The sequence below is a fragment of the Leopardus geoffroyi genome, chromosome X (genome assembly GCF_018350155.1).
Source record: "Leopardus geoffroyi isolate Oge1 chromosome X, O.geoffroyi_Oge1_pat1.0, whole genome shotgun sequence".
Taxonomy (NCBI): Eukaryota; Metazoa; Chordata; class Mammalia; order Carnivora; family Felidae; genus Leopardus; species Leopardus geoffroyi.
Genome location: NC_059343.1, coordinates 61,290,969 through 61,308,425, shown reverse-complemented (window position 1 = coordinate 61,308,425; position 17,457 = coordinate 61,290,969). Strand labels below are relative to the sequence as shown.

The window sequence follows — 17,457 nt, the reverse complement described above, 5'->3', positions numbered from 1 at the left end:
CATAAGCTTTCTATAGTTTTCAGCATACAGATCTTTTACATCTTGGGTTAGATTGATTCCTAGGTATTTCATGCTTCTTGGTGCAATTGTGAATGGGATCAGTTTCTTTATTTGTCTTTCTGTTGCTTCATTGTTAGTGTATAAGAATGCAACTGATTTCTGTACATGGATTTTGTATCCTGCAACTTTGCTGAATTCATGGATCAATTCTAGCAGACTTTTGGTGGAGTCTATCGGATTTTCCATGTATAATATCATGTCATCTGCAAAAAGCGAAAGCTTGACTTCATCTTTGCCAATTTTGATGCCTTTGATTTCCTTTTGTTGTCTGATTGCTGATGCTAGAACTTCCAACACTATGTTAAACAACAGCAGTGAGAGTGGACATCCCTGTCGTGTTCCTGATCTCGGGGAAAGCTCTCAGTTTTTCCCCATTGAGGATGATATTAGCTGTGGGCTTTTCATAAATGGCTTTGATGATGTTTAATATGTCCCTTCTATCCCGACTTTCTCAAGGGTTTTTATTAAGAAAGGGTGCTGAATTTTGTCAAAGGCCTTTTCTGCATCGATTGACAGGATCATATGGTTCTTTTCTTTTCTTTTATTAATGTGATGGATCACGTTGATTGATTTGCAAATGTTGAACCAGCCCTGCATCCCAGGAATGAATCCCACTTGATCATGGTGAATAATTCTTTTTATATGCTGTTGAATTCAATTTGCTAATATCTTATTGAGAATTTTTGCATCCATATTCATCAGGGATATTGGCCTGTAGTTCTTTTTTTTACTGGGTCTCTCTCTGCTTTAGGAATCAAAGTAATACTGGCTTCATAGAATGAGTCCGGAAGTTTTCCTTCCCTTTCTATTTTTTGGAATAGCTTGAGAAGGATAGGTATTATCTTTGCTTTAAATGTCTGGTAGAATTCCCCTGGGAAGCCATCTGGTCCTGGACTCTGATTTGTTGGGAGATTTTGATAACTGATTCAACTTCTTCACTGGTTATGGGTCTGTTCAACCTTTCTATTTCCTCCTGATTGAGTTTTGGAAGTGTGTGGGTGTTTAGGAATTTGTCCATTTCTTCCAGGTTGTCCAGTTTGTTGGCATATAATTTTTCATAGTATTCCCTGAGAATTGCTTGTATCTCTGAGGGATTGGTTGTAATAATTCCATTTTCATTCATGATTTTATCTATTTGGGCCATCTCCCTTTTCTTTTTGAGAAGCCTGGCTAGAGATTTATCAATTTTGTTTATTTTTTCAAAAAACCAACTCTTGGTTTCGTTGATCTGCTCTACAGTTTTTTTAGATTCTATATTGCTTATTTCTGCTCTGATCTTTATTATTTCTCTTCTTCTGCTGGGTTTGGGGTGTCTTTGCTGTTCTGCTTCTATTTCCTTTAGGTGTGCTGTTAGATTTTGTATTTGGGATTTTTCTTGTTTCTTGAGATAGGCCTGGATGGCAATGTATTTTCCTCTCAGGACTGCCTTTTCTGCATCCCAAAGCGTTTGGATTGTTGTATTTTCATTTTCGTTTGTTTCTGTATATTTTTTAATTTCTTCTCTCATTGCCTGGTTGACCCATTCATTCTTTAGAAGTGTATTCTTTAACCTCCGTGCTTTTGGAGGTTTTCCAGACTTTTTTCTGTGGTTGATTTCAAGCTTCATAGCATTGTGGTCCGAAAGTATGCATGGTATGATCTCAATTCTTGTATACTTGTGAAGGGCTGTTTTGTGACCGAGGATGTGATCTATCTTGGAGAATGTTCCATGTGCACTCGAGAAGAAAGTATATTCTGTTGCTTTGGGATGCAGAGTTCTAAATATATCTGTCAAGTCCAATGATCCAATGTCTCATTCAGGGCCCTTGTTTCTTTTTTGACCGTGTGTCTAGATGATCTATCCATTGTTGTAAGTGGGGTATTAATGTCCCCTGAAATTACCACATTCTTATCAATAAGGTTGCTTACATTTGTGAGTAACTGTTTTATATATTTGGGGGCTCCCGTATTTGGCACATAGACATTTATAATTGTGAGTTCTTCTTGATGGATAGACCCTGTAATTATTATATAATGCCCTTCTTCGTCTCTTGTTACAGCCTTTAACTTAAAGTCTAGTTTGTCTGATATAAGTATGGCTACTCCAGCTTTCTTTTGACTTCCAGTGGCATGATAAATAGTTCTCCATCCCCTCACTTTCAATCTGAAGGTGTCCTCAGGTCTAAAATGAGTCTCTTGTAGACAGCAAATAGATGGGTCTTGTTTTTTTTTATCCATTCTGATACCCTATGTCTTTTGGTTGGCGGATTTAGTCCATTTACATTCAGTGTTATTATAGAAAGATACGGGTTTAGAGTCATTGTGATGTCTGTAGGTTTCATGCTTGTAGCGATGTCTCTGGTACTTTGTCTCAGGGGATCCCCCTTAGGATCTCTTGTAGGGCTGGTTTAGTGGTGATCAATTCCTTCAGTTTTTGTTTGTTTGAGAAGACCTTTATCTCTCCCTCTATTCTAAATGACAGACTTGCTGGATAAAGGATTCTCGGCTGCATATTTTTCTGTTCATCACATGGAAGATTTCCTGCCATTCCTTTCTGGCCTGTCAAGTTTCAGTAGAGAGATCTGTCACTTGTCTTATTGGTCTCCCTTTATATGTTAGAGCACATTTATCCCTAGCTGCTTTCAGAATTTTCTCTTTATCCTTGTATTTTGCCAGTTTCACTCTGATATGTCGTGCAGAAGAGTGATTCAAGTTCCGTCTGAAGGGAGTTCTCTGTACCTCTTGGATTTCAATGCCTTTTTCCTTCCCCAGTTCAGGGAAGTTCTCAGCTATTATTTCTTCAAGTACCCCTTCAGCACCTTTCCCTCTCTCTTCCTCCTCTGGAATACCAATTATGTGAAGATTATTTCTCTTTAGTGCATCACTTAGTTCTCTAATTTTCCCCTCATACTCCTGGATTTGTTTTTATCTCTCTTTTTCTCAGCTTCTTCTTTTTCCATAATTTTATCTTCTAGTTCACCTATTCTCTCCTCTGCCTCTTCAATCCAAGATGTGGTCATCTCCATTTTATTTTGCAGCTCATTAATAGCATTTTTTAGCTCCTCCTGGCTGTTCCTTAGTCCTTTGATCTCTGTAGCAATAGATTCTCTGCTGTCCTTTATACTGTTTTCAAGCCCAGTGATTAATTTTATGACTATTATTCTAAATTCACTTTCTGTTATATTGTTTAAATCGTTTTTGATCAGTTCGTTAGCTGTTGTTATTTCCTGGAGGTTTTTTTTGAGGGGAATTCTTCCGTTTCGTTATTTTGGATAGTCCCTGGAGTGGTGCGGAACTGCAGGGCACTTCCCCTATGCTGTCTGAACAACTTGCATTGGTAGGCGAGGCCGCAGTCAGACCTGATGTCTGCCCCCAGCCCACCACTGGGGCCACCATCAGACTGGTGTGTACCTTCTCTTCCCCTCTCCAAGGGGCAGGATTCACTGTGGGGTGTTGTGGCCCGTCTGGGCTACCCACCCATTGCCAGGCTTGTGGTGCTGGGGATCTGGCGTATTAGCTGGGGTGGATCGGCAAGGTGCACGTGGGCGAGAGGGGCAGGCTCAGCTCACTTTTCCTTCAGTGATCTGCTTTGGGAGGGGCCCTGCAGCACCGGGAGGGAGTCAGACCTGCCACCGGAGGGATGGATCCGCAGAAGCACAGCGTTGGGTGTTTGTGCGTGCAAGCAATTTCCCTGACGGAAACTGGTTCCCTTTGGGATTTTGGCCAGGGGATGGGCGAGGGAGATGGCACTGTCCAGTGCCTCTGTTCCCCGCCAAGTTGAGCTCTGTTGTCCGGGTCTCAACAACTCTCCCTCCCGTTGTCCTCCAGCCCTCCCACTCTCCAAGGAGAGCTGTTAACTTATAACCTTCCAGATGTTAAGTCCCTCTTGCTGTCAGAACACACTCTGTCCATTCCCTCGGCTTTTGGATGCCAGACTTGGGGCTCTGTTTTGCCCGCAGGCTGTCCCTCCACCCCGGCTCCCTCCCACCAGTCCGTTTAGTGCACACTGTATCTCCGCCCTTCCTACCATCTTCCGTGGGCCTCTTGTCTATGCTTGGCTCTGGAGAATCTGTTCTGCTAGTCTTCTGGTGGTTTTCTGAGTTATTAGGCAGGTGTGGGTGGAATCTAAGTGATCCTCAGGACACAGTGAGCCCAGCATCCTCCTAAGCTGCCATCTTCCGCCTCGTGGTTTCCATTCTTTTTTATTACTGAATAATATTCCATTATATATACATACCACCTCTTCTTTATCCATTCATCAGTCGATGCACATTTGGACTCTTTCTGTAATTTGACTATTGTTGATAATGCTGCTATAAACATCAGTTTGCATGTTTCACTTCAAAGTAGTATTTTTGTATTCTTTGGGTAAATAACTAGTAGTGCAATTGCTGGATCATAGGGTACTTCTATTTTTAACTTTTTGAAGAATCTCCATACTGTTTTCCACAGTGGTTGCACCAGTTTGCATTCCCACCAACAGTGCAAGAGGGTTCCCCTTTCTCTGCATTCTCACCAAAACCTGTTGTTTCTTGTGTTGTTAATTTTAGCCATTCTGACTGGTGTGAAGTGATATCTCATTTTAGTTTTGATTTTTATTTCCATGATAATGAGTGATTTTGAGAATCTTTTCGTATGTGTGTGGGCCATCAGTGTGTCTTCTTTGGAGAAATTTTGTTCACGTCTTTCACACATTTTTAAATTGGATTATTTGTTTTTGGTGTGTTGAATTTTCTACATTCTTTATATATTTTGGATACTAGCCCTTTATCAGATATACCATTTGCAAACATCTTGTCCCATTCTGTAGGTTGCCTTTTAGTTTTGCTGATTGTTTCCTTCACTGTGCAGAATTTTTTTTATCTTTATGAAGTCCCAATAGTTTATTTTTGCTTTTATTTCCCTTACCCCAGGATACATATCTAGTAAGAAGTTGCTACAACTGATTTTATTTTCTAAAATTTTTTTTAATTCATTTTTGAAACAGAGAGAGACAGAACACAAGCAGGGGAGGGGCAGAGAGAAAGGGAGACACAGAATCCGAAGCAGGCTCCAGGCTCTGAGCTGCCAGCACATAGCCCGATGTGGGGCTTGAACTCACAGAGTGTGAGATCATGACCTGAGCTGGTCAGACGCTCAACCAACTGAGCCACTCAGGCTCCCCGCTACAACTGATTTCAGAGAGGTTACTGCTTGTGTTCTCCTCTACAGTTGTAATGGTTTCCCTATCTCACATTTAGGTCTTTCATTCATTTTGAGTTTCTTTTTGTGTATAGTGTAAGAAAGTGGTCCAGTTTCATTCTTTTGCATGATGCTGTCTAGTTTTCCCAACATCCTTTGTTGAAGAAACTCTTTCCATTGGATATTATTTCCTGCTTTCCTGAAGCTTAATTAATGATATAGTTGTGTGTTCATTTCTGGGATTTCTATTCTGTTTTAGTAACCTATGTGTCTATTTTTGTGCCAATACTATATTGTTTTCATCACTACAGCTTTGTAATATAACTTGAAGTCTGGAATTGTGATGCCTCCAGCTTTGCTTTTCTTTTTCAAGGTTGCTGTGGCTATTCTTGTTTTTTGGTGGTTCCATACAAATTTTCGGATTGTTCGTTCTTGCTGTGTGGAAAATGCTGTTGGTATTTCGATAGAGATTGCATTAAATGTGTAGACTGCTTTGGGTAATATAGACATTTTAACAATATTTTAACAATAGACATCCATGAGCATGGGATATCTTTCCATTTCTTTGTGAATCTTCAATTTCTTTCATCAGTGTTTTGTAGTTTTCAGATATAGGTGTTTCACCTCTTTGGTTAGGTTTATTCCTAATTATCTTAGGGTTTTTGATGCATGTGTAAATGGTATTGATTCCTTGATTTCTCTTTCTGCTGCTTCATTATTGGTGTACAGAAATGCAACAGATTTCTGTACGTTGATTTTGTATCCTGGCACTTTACTGAATTCATGTATCAGTTCTAGCAATTGTTGATGGAGTTTTTGAGTTTTCTATATAGAGTATCATGTCAATTGCAAATGGTGAAATTTTGACATCTTCCCCGTCATATTGGATGCCTTTTATTTCTTTTTTGTTGTCTGAGTGTTGTAGCTAGGACTTCAGGTATTATGATAAATAACAGTGGTGGGAGTGGACACCTCTGTCTTGTTCCTGAATGTAGAGGAAAGGCTCTCAGTTATTGCCTATGGAGGATGATATTAGCTGTGAGCTTTTCGTGTATGGTCTTTATTATGTTGAGTTATGTTCCCTCTAACCAGACTTTGTTAGAGGGTTTTGATCATGAATGAATTTGTACTTTTGTTAAATGTTTTTTTCTGCATTTATTGAAAGGATAATATGGTTCCTATCATTGCCTTATTGATGTGGTGTGTCACATTGATTGATTTATGAATATTCAACCATACTTGCAGCCCAGGAATAAATCCCACTTGATCATGGAGAATGATTCCTTTCATGTACTGTTTGGTTTGTTTTCCTAGTATTCTATTTAGAATTTTTGCATCCATGTCATCAGAGATATTGGCCTGTAGTTCCTCTTTTTTTTTTTTTTTTTTTTTTTTTTAGTGGAGTCTTTGGTTTTGGTATCAGGGATAATACTGGCCTCATAGAATGAATTTGGAAGTTTTCTTCCTCTTCTGCTTTTTTGAAATAGTTTGAGAAGGATACATATTAACTCTTATTTAAATGTTTGGTATAGGGGTGCCTAGGTGGCTCAGTCAGTTCAGCAGCCGACTTCAGCTCAGTCATGATCTCACACTTCATGAGTTCAAGCCCCGCATCAGGCTCTGTACTGAGAGTTCAGAGCCTGGAGCCTGCTTCAGATTCTGTGTCTCCCTCTTTGTGCCCATCCCCTGCTCAGACACTCTTTCTCTCTCCAAAAAATGAATAAATAAACATTAAATATTTGGTATAATCCACATATGAAGTCATCTGGCCCTTTTATTGGAAGATTTTTTTTTATCACTGATTCAACTTCTTTGCTGTTTATCAATCTGTTCAAGTTTTCTATTTCATCTTGTTTCAGTTTTGATAGTTTATACATTTCTAAAAGTTCATCCATTTCTTCCAGGTTGTCCAGTTTGTTGGCATAAAGTATTTTATAAAGTTCTCATAATTGTTTGGATTTCTGTAGTGTTGGTTGTTATTTCTCTATTCTCATTTGTGATTTTATTTATTTGGGTCCTTTCTTTTTTCTTTTTGATATGTCTGGCTAGGTGTTTATCAATTTCATCAATTTTTTTTCAAGGAACCATCTCCTGGTTTCATTTGTCTGTTCTATTGTTTTTTAGTTTTTGTATCATTTTATTTCTGCTCTAATCTTTATTATTTTCCTTCTTCTCCTTTCAGACTTCTTTGTTGTTCTTCTTCTAGCTCCTTAGGTGTAAGTGTGGGATGTGTAATTGGGATTTTTCTTGCTTTTTGGAAATAGGCCTTTATTGCTATATACCTCCCTCTGATGACTGCTTTTGCTGCATCCCCAATATTTTTGACCATTGTGTTTTCATTTTCATGTTTCCATGTATTTTTTTTAAATTTCTTCCTTTATTTCCTGGCTGACCCATTCACTGTTTAGTAGAATGTTGTGTAACCTCCATAATTTGTGGTCTTTCCATTTTTTTTCTTGTTGCTGATCAAGTTTCATAGCACTGTGGTCAGAAAATATGCATGGTATGATCTCAATCTCTGTACTTGTTGAGGCCTGTTTGGTGACCTTGTATGTGATCTATTCTGAGAATGTCCCATGTGCACTTGAAAAAAATGTGTATTCTGTTTTAGGATGGAATGTTCTGAATATATCTGTTAAGTTCATCTGGTACAGTGTGTCACTCAAAGCCACTGTTTCTTGTTGATTTTCTGCTTATATGATCTGTCCATTGATGTAAGTGGGAAGTTACACTCCCCTACTCTTACTGTATTATTATCAATGAGTTACTTTATGTTTATTATTGTTTTATATATTTGGGTGTTTCAAGTTGAGTGCATAAAAATATGCAATTATTAGATCTTCTTGGATTGTCCCTTTTATTATCATATAGTGCCCTTCTTCATCTTGTTACAGTTTTTGTTTTAAAGTCTACTTTGTCTGATATAAGTATTGCTACTCTGGCTTTCTTTTGATGTCCATTTCCATGATAAATATTTCTCCATCCCCTCACTTTCAATCCGCAGGTGTCTTTATGTATAAAATGAATCTCTTGTAGGCAACAGATAGATGGCTCTTGTTTTTTTAAATCCATTCTGACACCCTGTGTCTTTTGATTGAAGTGTTTAGTCCATTTACAATCAGAGTAATTATTGATATATATGTATTTAGTGCTATCTTAGTACTTGTTTTGTGTTGTTTCTGAACCTTTCTCTACTCCTTTCTAGTTTTTGTCACTTTTAGTCTTTATTTCTCACTCAAAGAGTTCCCTTTAAAATTTCTTGCAGGGCTGGTTTAGTGGTCACAAACGCCTTTAGTTTTTGTCTGGGAAACTCCGTATCTTTCCTTCTATTCTGAATGATAGCCTTGCTGGATAGAGTATTCTTGGCTGAGATTTTTCTCTTTCAGCACTTTGTCTATATCTTGCCACTCTCTTTTGACCTGAAATGTTTCTGTTAAGAAATCTGCAGCTAGCCTCATGGATCTTCCCTTGTAAGTTAGGGACATTTTTTTTTTGCCAGCCTCTCATTTTTATAGATGAAAAAATGTGGGCTCAAGAGAGGTAATTTACCTATAGTCACACAGTAATGTTCACCATTGTATCTCCAGTAACTAACACAATGTAGTCTCTTAATAAGTATTTGCTGTATGCATATCTAAATAAAGGAATAAGAGAATGATAAAGCTTAGAGAAACAAGGACTTCTCATCCTGAGTCCTACATTTTCTCACTTTTGCATGGCCTCCTCATATTTTGCAGAACAAGAGTAAGTGTTCTTCTATTATAGCACTAAATATTTAGATTATTCATAATAAATAACTTTTTGGCAATTTGAAGCTCATCCTCCTCTGTTATCTGAATGAAGACACGGAATATACCCCACTACTTTCTTTTGAGTGTGTGTGTGTTTTACTTGTTTTCTTTTTTTTAATTTTACTTTTTATTTTTAAAAATTTACATCCAAATTAGTTAGCATATAGTGAAACAATGAATTCAGGAGTAGATTCCTTAATGCCCCTTACCCATTTAGCCCATAGCCCCTCCCACAACCCTTCCAGCAACCCTCAGTTTGTTCTCCATATTTACGAGTCTCTTCTGTTTTGTCCCCCTCCCTATTTTTATATTATTTTTGTTCTCCTTCCCTTATGTTCATCTGTTTTGTCTCTTAAAGTCCTCATATGAGTGAAGTCATATGATTTTTGTCTTTCTCTGACTGACTAATTTCATTTAGCATAATACCCTCCAGTTCCATCCGCGTAGTTGCAAATGGCAAGGTTTCATTCTTTTTAATTGCCGAGTAACACTCCATTGTATATATACTACTTCTTCTTTATCCATTCATCCATTGATGGACATTTGAGCTCTTTTTATTTTGATGAGGTCCCAATAGTTCATTTTTGCTTTTGTTTCCCTTGCCTCCAGAGACGTGTTGAGTAAGAAGTTTCTGTGACCAAGATCAGAGAGGCTTTTGCCTGCTTTCTCCTCGAGGATTTTGATGGCTTACTGTCTTACATTGAGGTCTTTCATCCATTTTGAGTTTATTTTTGCATATGGTGTAAGAAAGTGGTCCAGGTTCATTCTTCGTCATGTCGCTGTCCACTTTTCCCAGCACCACTTGCTGCAGAGACTGTCTTTATTCCATTGGCTGTTCTTTCCTGCTTTGTCAAAGATTAGTTGGCCATAAGTTTGTGGGTCCATTTCTGGGTTCTCTATTCTGTTCCACTGATCTGAGTGTCTGTTCTTGTGCCAGTACCATAATGCCTTGATGATTACAGCTTTGTAGTATAGCTTGAAGTCCGGGATTGTGATGCCTCCTGCTTTGATTTTCTTTTTCAAGATTGCTTTGGCTATTCAGAGTCTTTTCTGGTTCCATACAAATTACTGGGAATTCAGTCTGCAGACCCTGCCAAGTCTGTCTATACTTAAGATTCCATCTCCAGGGGTGCCTGGGTGGCGCAGTTGGTTAAGCGTCCGACTTCAGCCAGGTCACGATCTCGCGGTCCGTGAGTTTGAGCCCTGCGTCGGGCTCTGGGCTGATGGCTCAGAGCCTGGAGCCTGTTTCCGATTCTGTGTCTCCCTCTCTCTCTGCCCCTCCCCCGTTCATGCTCTGTCTCTCTCTGTCCCAAAAATAAATAAACGTTGAAAAAAAATTAAAAAAAAAAAAAAGATTCCATCTCCAGTAAATTCTAATGCAATGCCTTTAAGATATTTCCAGGGACTAAGATTTGAAGTGAACAAAAATGTAATAAATGAATCATAGTTAACAGTACTGAATAGAGAAGATTTTACTTAACATTTTCTACGTATAATCTTGGGAAGGAGAGGAGTTTAAACTAGAGGAGATTAGAGTGGGGATTAGAGAACCTACATTACAGTCCTGTTTCTACTATTTGTTGTTGAGGGACTTTGGAAATATGACTTTATTGCATACTCTGGATAATGTCTATCTCTTTGTACCTGAATAAATGACATAAGAGGGTGAAACTATATGTGAAAATATATTGAATTCCTTAATATAAAAAGTTGAATGTCACAGCTAGCCTTAAGAATAAAGCTGTCTTAAATGGCTAAATTTAACAACTCACAAAACAACAGATGTTGGCAAGCATGCAGAGATAGGGGAACCCTCTTAGACTGTTGGTTGGAATGGAAACTGGTACAGCCACTCTGGAAAACAGTATGGAAATTTCTCAAAAAGTTAAAAGTAAAACTACCCTCTGACCCAGCAATTGCACTACTAGGTGTTTTTAATTTTTTTTTAATATTTATTTATTTTTGAGAAAGAGACAGAGTGCAAGCAGGGGAGGGGCAGAGAGAGAGGAAGACACAGAATCCAAAGCAGTCTTTAGGCTCTGAGCTGTCAGCACAGAGCCCAATGTTGGGCTGAACACGTGAACTGCGAGATCACGATCTGAGCAGAAGTCAGATGCTCAATCAGCTGAGCCACCCAGGCGCCCCTGCACTACTACGTATTTATCCAAAAGATACAAAAATACTGATTCAAAGGGACACATACACCCCAATGTTTATAACATCACAATCAACAATAGCCAATAGTGTGTATATATTACACACACACACACACACACACACACACACAATGGAATAATACTTGGCCATCAAAAACAATGAATTCTTGCCATTTGCAACAATGTGGATGGAACTAGAGTCTATTATGCTAACACCTAAGTCAAAGAAAGTCAAATATCACATGATTGCACTCATATGTGGAATTTAAGAAACAAAACAGATGAACATAGGGGGAAGGAAGGAAAAATAAAATAAGATAAAAACACAGAGGGAGGCAGACCATAAGAGAGTCTTAAATATAGAAAACAAACAGAGTTGCTGGAGGGAAGGTGGGTGGGGGGATGGGCCCAATGGGTAATGTCCATTAAGGAGGGCACTTGTGATGAGCACTGGGTGTTAAATATAAGTGATGAATCACTAAATTCTACTCCTGAAACCAATACTACACTATATGTTAACTAACTTGAATTTAAATAACATCTTGGAAGAAAAAAAAAATAAAGTGGTCTTTTATTTTCCAATCCAACATACCCCATTTATACTCATTCACACATTTTGAGAACTGTTAAAATAAACAAAGTGAACACCTGAAACTGATATGACACTATATGTTAAGTAGCTGGAATTTAAATAAAAACTTAGCAAGAATAACTAAATAATGTGTAACATTTAAGGCATGTTACAATCCATGGACTCTAACAATAAAGTCAAGTGGTCCAATAAAAAAAAACATGGATTTTTTTTTATTACCTCTACTAAGGCACCAGTTATCCTTCTAGTTAGTTACTCAAGCTTGTACTCATTGTGATTTTTTTCCTTATCTATGTCATACTAGACTGTAAGCTCCTAAATAGCACTGACCAAATTGCCCACTTTTGTATCTCCCACAGCATCTATTAAGGCCCTTGCATAAGGTTTAGTAAATGTGTATTAAATGAAAATAGATTCTTAGTGTAACATTGGTGGTAGAGCTTCTCACCTTTTAATTCTTGTAGTAGCCTTTGAGTTCACCTTCAGTGAACAAATAAAGCTCTGAACAAATTTTTCTATTCCTGTAATTCTCTCTCCAGCTTGTTCTCCCTATTACTCAGTCATCAGACTTTGACTCTTAAATATAGAGAACAACTGAGGGTTGCTGGAGGGGTTGTGGGTGAGGAATGGGCTAAATGGGCAAGGGGCTTTAAGGAAGACACTTGTTGGGATGAGCATTGATTGTTATATGTAGGGATGAATCATCACTGGATTCTACTCCTGAAATCATTATTGCATGATATGATAACTAACTTGGATGTAAATTAAAAAAAAAAAGAAAAAAATAAGAAAAAGAAGTCATCAGACTTTTATTATCATAGATTGAGCTAAGAATGTGCACTAAAATGATATTTGGCCTTTGTAGGGAAAAATTATTATTAAGAAGTGAGCCGAAGTTTAGACATGTGTCTTAGGAAGATAATTCCAATAATATTGGGGGATGGTGGTAAAATGCACTGGTAAGGAGATGAAAGCACTTCTTGAGTTTCCCTTGAAACTTTTATCTTACATTTGTAAACAGTGAGACCACTTTGGAGACTAACATGGTACTTTAGGGAAAAATGATGGGGAACTGAACTAGGGAAGTAGCAGTGGGGTTGGGGAGAAGTGGGGAAACTCAAGAGAGATTCTGGAGCTAGAATAGCCAGGACTTAGTGGCATTTTAGATGTAGGAAGTGAAGGAGAGAGAAGAGTATCAAGGATTCTGACCTTGAGCAGGTGAATGGTCCAGTTATTCACTGAGATAGATAACTCAGGAGGAGGAGCTAGTTTAGGGTGGTGAAGGAAAAAAGATGAATTCCCTTTCAAACATGTTATAACTGTGCTGATGGAAAACATCCAAGGAGGTAGTACCATTTACCTGCTTGTACAAAATACTCATTTTAAACTATCACAGTTGTATGACTATCTAATCTTCAACTTTATTTTTTTTTTTTAAATTTTTTTTTTCAACGTTTATTTATTTTGGGGACAGAGAGAGACAGAGCATGAACGGGGAAGGGGCAGCGAGAGAGGGAGACACAGAATTGGAAACAGGCTCCAGGCTCTGAGCCATCAACCCAGAGCCTGACGCGGGGCTCGAACTCACAGACCGCGAGATCGTGACCTGGCTGAAGTCGGACGCTTAACCGACTGCGCCACCCAGGCGCCCCTAATCTTCAACTTTAAAATGTTGTAAACTTTCTAAGTTTTCTTGTGTCTTCCAGTGTCTTACTGTCCATAGAGTCAGGAAGATGCTTTTCATATGTTACCCCAAATTACTCTGATGTATTTTAAACCTATTCCCTACCTACTGTTGCTAGAATCCAAGAACAGATGCTCTGTCATCCTCCTTATAGTCTCTTTTCACATTTTCAAAGAAATCCAAATACATGCATACACGAAATCCTGTCCATCCCTCTGTAAAACATCCATGATCATTCTGTTAGGAAATTATTTCTTCATCTCTGAAATTTCATAGTCATGTGTACCATTAACATGACACTAAACCACTGTTACTTTTATATTTATATATTTCTTTTTTGTATATGTCTTATCTCCCGTAATAAACTGTAGCCTCTTTGAAGGCAGAAATATGTATCCCCCATAGCATCTGCCATATTTGTGAAAGTTCATTGATCTATAAGATAGCATAGCACAATGCTTTACACATAGTAGGTGCTCAAAAAACACTTGTCTAATGAATGATACCCCAACTTCAACCTTCATTTGGTAAAATCAGCCCCATAGAACCTATTTCCTACATGGTATATTCTCACTGCACTCCTTGTTGTCATTAAGCACATTATGACATGGTCATATAAGACCCAGATATTAGACTTTACCCAGAAGACTTTATCAGCAGATATTTAAGCCCTCTTGGTTACAGTTTTTAAATCCAAGAGTGGTGTGTAAATGTCTAATTCAGGTTTCTAAGAGAGTAGAACTTAAATTTTCTCACGAAACTACCTTACTCACAAATGTGCAAGGTGATGGATGTGATGATTGACTAGATGATGGTGGGGATCCTTTCACAGCGTGTGTGTGTGTGTGTGTGTGTGTGTGTGTGTATAATGACAATGTATATTTTAAATATATTAAAATTTTATTTATCAATTGTACCTCATTAAATCTGACAAAAACAAAGGCATTTAAGATAATTAAATAAAGTATAAGGGCACCTAGGTGGCTCAGTTGGTTAAGTGTCCAACTCCTAGTTTCAGCTCAGGTCATGATCTCACAGGTTCATGAGTTTGAGTCCTGCATTAGGCTCTGCTGACAGTGCAGAGTCTCCTTGGGATTCTCTCTCCCTGTCTCTCTGCCCCTCCTCCCTCCCCTGTTCACACCATTTCTGTTTCTCTCAAATATAAATAAATAAACTTTAAAAAAAGCACATAATGTCTTTTCCTAATCAAAACACTTTTCTGGCCTCCCCTTTCATCACTCAGGCAAAACAGAAGCATTTACAAGTTCTGAATATTGTGAACTGGCTGCCTATCAAAGCACTACATTGTGGATAGTTCAATTCACTCTTCTTATTCTCTGCAACTACCCACCCATTAGCTAACAAGTCAAAGCTACAAGCTCCAGTACTCAATTCCCCTACTTCTTTGTCTTGACTGAGAAATGATAGTTCAGTTAGTTATCCATGCCATTCTTTTTATTTTTTGACTCTGCTCAGAAGTCCCTGTTGATACCTACTAAAAGATTTTAAGTAGGTCTTCAAATAAAGAGAAGGGGGAGGGAGTGGTGAAGTGGGATGTATACACCTTGGCCATGGATTTTCTCTCTTAGAAAAAGCAATCTGGGTTTCTTCAGTCTTCACAAATATGTGCATCAAACCAAAAAAACTAACAGTTTTATTTCCTTTACAGTGACCAGCCTTATCTAAACCAGCAGGTCCTTCTAATGAGAGGATCAAAGTTTGAGATCTCTGCATAGTTTTAGTCTTTGAAATAAATTATTTTATTTTATTTTATTTTATTTTATTTAAATTCAGTTAGTTAAGATATAGTGTAGTATTGGTTTCAGGAGTAGAATTTAGAATTTAGTGATTCATCACTTACATATAACACCCAGTGCCTTCCTTAATGTCCATTACCCAAGGGGCCCATCTCCCCACCCTCTTTCCCTCCAGCAACCCTTAGTTTGTTCTCTGTATTTTATATTCTCTTATGGTTTGCCTCCTTCTATGATTTATATTATTGTATTTTTCCTTCCCTTCACCTATGTTCATCTGTAGTGTTTCTTGAATTCCACATCTGAGTGAAATCATGTGATATTTGACTTTCTCTGAAAGACTTATGTTGCTTAACATAATAAACTCTAGTTCCATCCATGTTGTTGCAAATGGCAAGAATTTATTATTTTAGATGTCTGAGTAATATTCCATTGTACATATGTATATATGTACATATATTACATAGGTACGTACACTATATATATACATATATTACATATGTACATATACTATATATATATATATATATATATATATATATATATAAGCCACTTATTTTTCTTTTAAAGGGATGACATTTATTCATTTTCCAAATGTTACACTAAAACCACGTGGAAATGAATGGTTTTAGCAGTTAGAAAAAAAGTACAAATCTGGGGTTTGGAGGGGGAAAAGAAGACAACAGAAGTTGTTTCACATTACAGACCTCCCTGCCACACCCCAAAGCCTAATACTTGCTTACCAAGTCAAAAAAAGAGACACAGTCGATTCACAAGCTGGAGGTTTGAATTTTAGTAAGACATTTATAAAAACCTAGACAGGGGCAGTGTCCTCCCCAGCCCAGGTGCCACTAGGCACAGCACAAGAGACTAAAAACTCAATGGGGGTGGAGGGGGAGGCTGGACCCTCAGGGTTTGGGAGTGTAGGTACTCCACATCTGGCTTAGGGATTTGGGGAAAAGAGTACACAAAACCTACTTGGAAAAGAATTGGGGAAGAAAACCAGCAATTGCCTTCTGTAGGGGTGGGGACAGAAGAAGTAAGGCCAGGGACAGGAGCATTTCACATCACTAACTTAACTTGGGAAACTGCAACGGACCATCTTCAACTGACCTTAAGAGAAAGGCCAAATGGAGGATGGGAGAATCCACAGGAGGGAAAAGGAGAGGGAACGTGGATGGGAGGGGGCAACAGCCCCTTCCTTTCTTGGCAGAGGAAGGCAGCCAGGGCACCAGGTCCAGGCAGTGACCTCACAAGGACAGCACAATTTTTGCAGCTTAGAGCTCACCTACCTGTCCTCACCCAGCTACTCATTCTGCTCACTGGTGGGTGTAGGGCCACTATCCGGCCCCAAGGGAGTGGATGGCTCTGTAGGCCCTGCCTCTTTTTCTGTGTCTCCTCCTTTGGAGGCAACACCAGCCTCTGCCCCTTTGGCCTGGGGCTCCTGGCCCTTTCCTGAGCTGTGCCTTCCTTGCCACAGGCACTGATCTCCCCCTGCTCCTGCTCTTCCTCTTTGGGTGAGGAGTCATGTATCACCCCCACCCTCGTTCCCATTTCTCTTGAAGGACAGACCCCTCAATTTGAAAGACTTCTTGAAAGAGAATTTCTTCTTCTTCTTGGGGGTCTCCTTGGTGGGGGCATCCCCCTTGACCTCAACGCCCTGGCTAGGGGGTGCTGGCTCAATGGCATCGCCAGTGGCTCCTGGCTGCCTCCTCTGTTCCGTTCATGGAGGGCGATTCCCCTTCGCCCTTGGGGGATAAGTTTCCATTGCTTTTCACGTGGCCATTCTCCTGTCACTTTACCTTAGCAGGGGAAGTGCCAGCTGCCTCCTTGGTGGTCACCTTGCCCCAGGGAGCCTTGGAACTCTGGCCGCCCATGATGGGGGTCTGCTGGGGTCGCCTGGAGCCGCCCCCCCTTCCCCTTGTGCTGCAGTGGATAGTTCAGCCGGGTTGGCCTGGCTGGCAAAGGGGTGACGCTTGCACCTGAGGGGGAGGGGTATGGGGGTGAACAGAGCTTCACCCCCCTTTCCACCTCAGGACCCGCTAGCTGTGCCCACCGACCTGTGCCAGAATCTATACCACATCTACTTTATCCATTCATCATTGATGGACATTTGGGCTTGTTGCATAATTTGGCTATTGGTGATAGCACTGCTATAAACAATGGGGTGTTGTTTTTTGTGTTTTTTTTTTTTGTATCGTTTGGATAAATACCTAGTAATGCAATTGCTGGGTCATAGGGTAGTCCCATTTTCCATTTT

At 39.2% G+C, this 17,457-nt stretch overlaps 1 pseudogene; it reads right to left on the bottom strand.

Moving 5' to 3' along the window:
- Positions 1 to 15,759: 15,759 nt before the first annotated feature.
- Positions 15,760 to 17,074, bottom strand: LOC123594843 (annotated as a pseudogene).
- Positions 17,075 to 17,457: the final 383 nt, after the last annotated feature.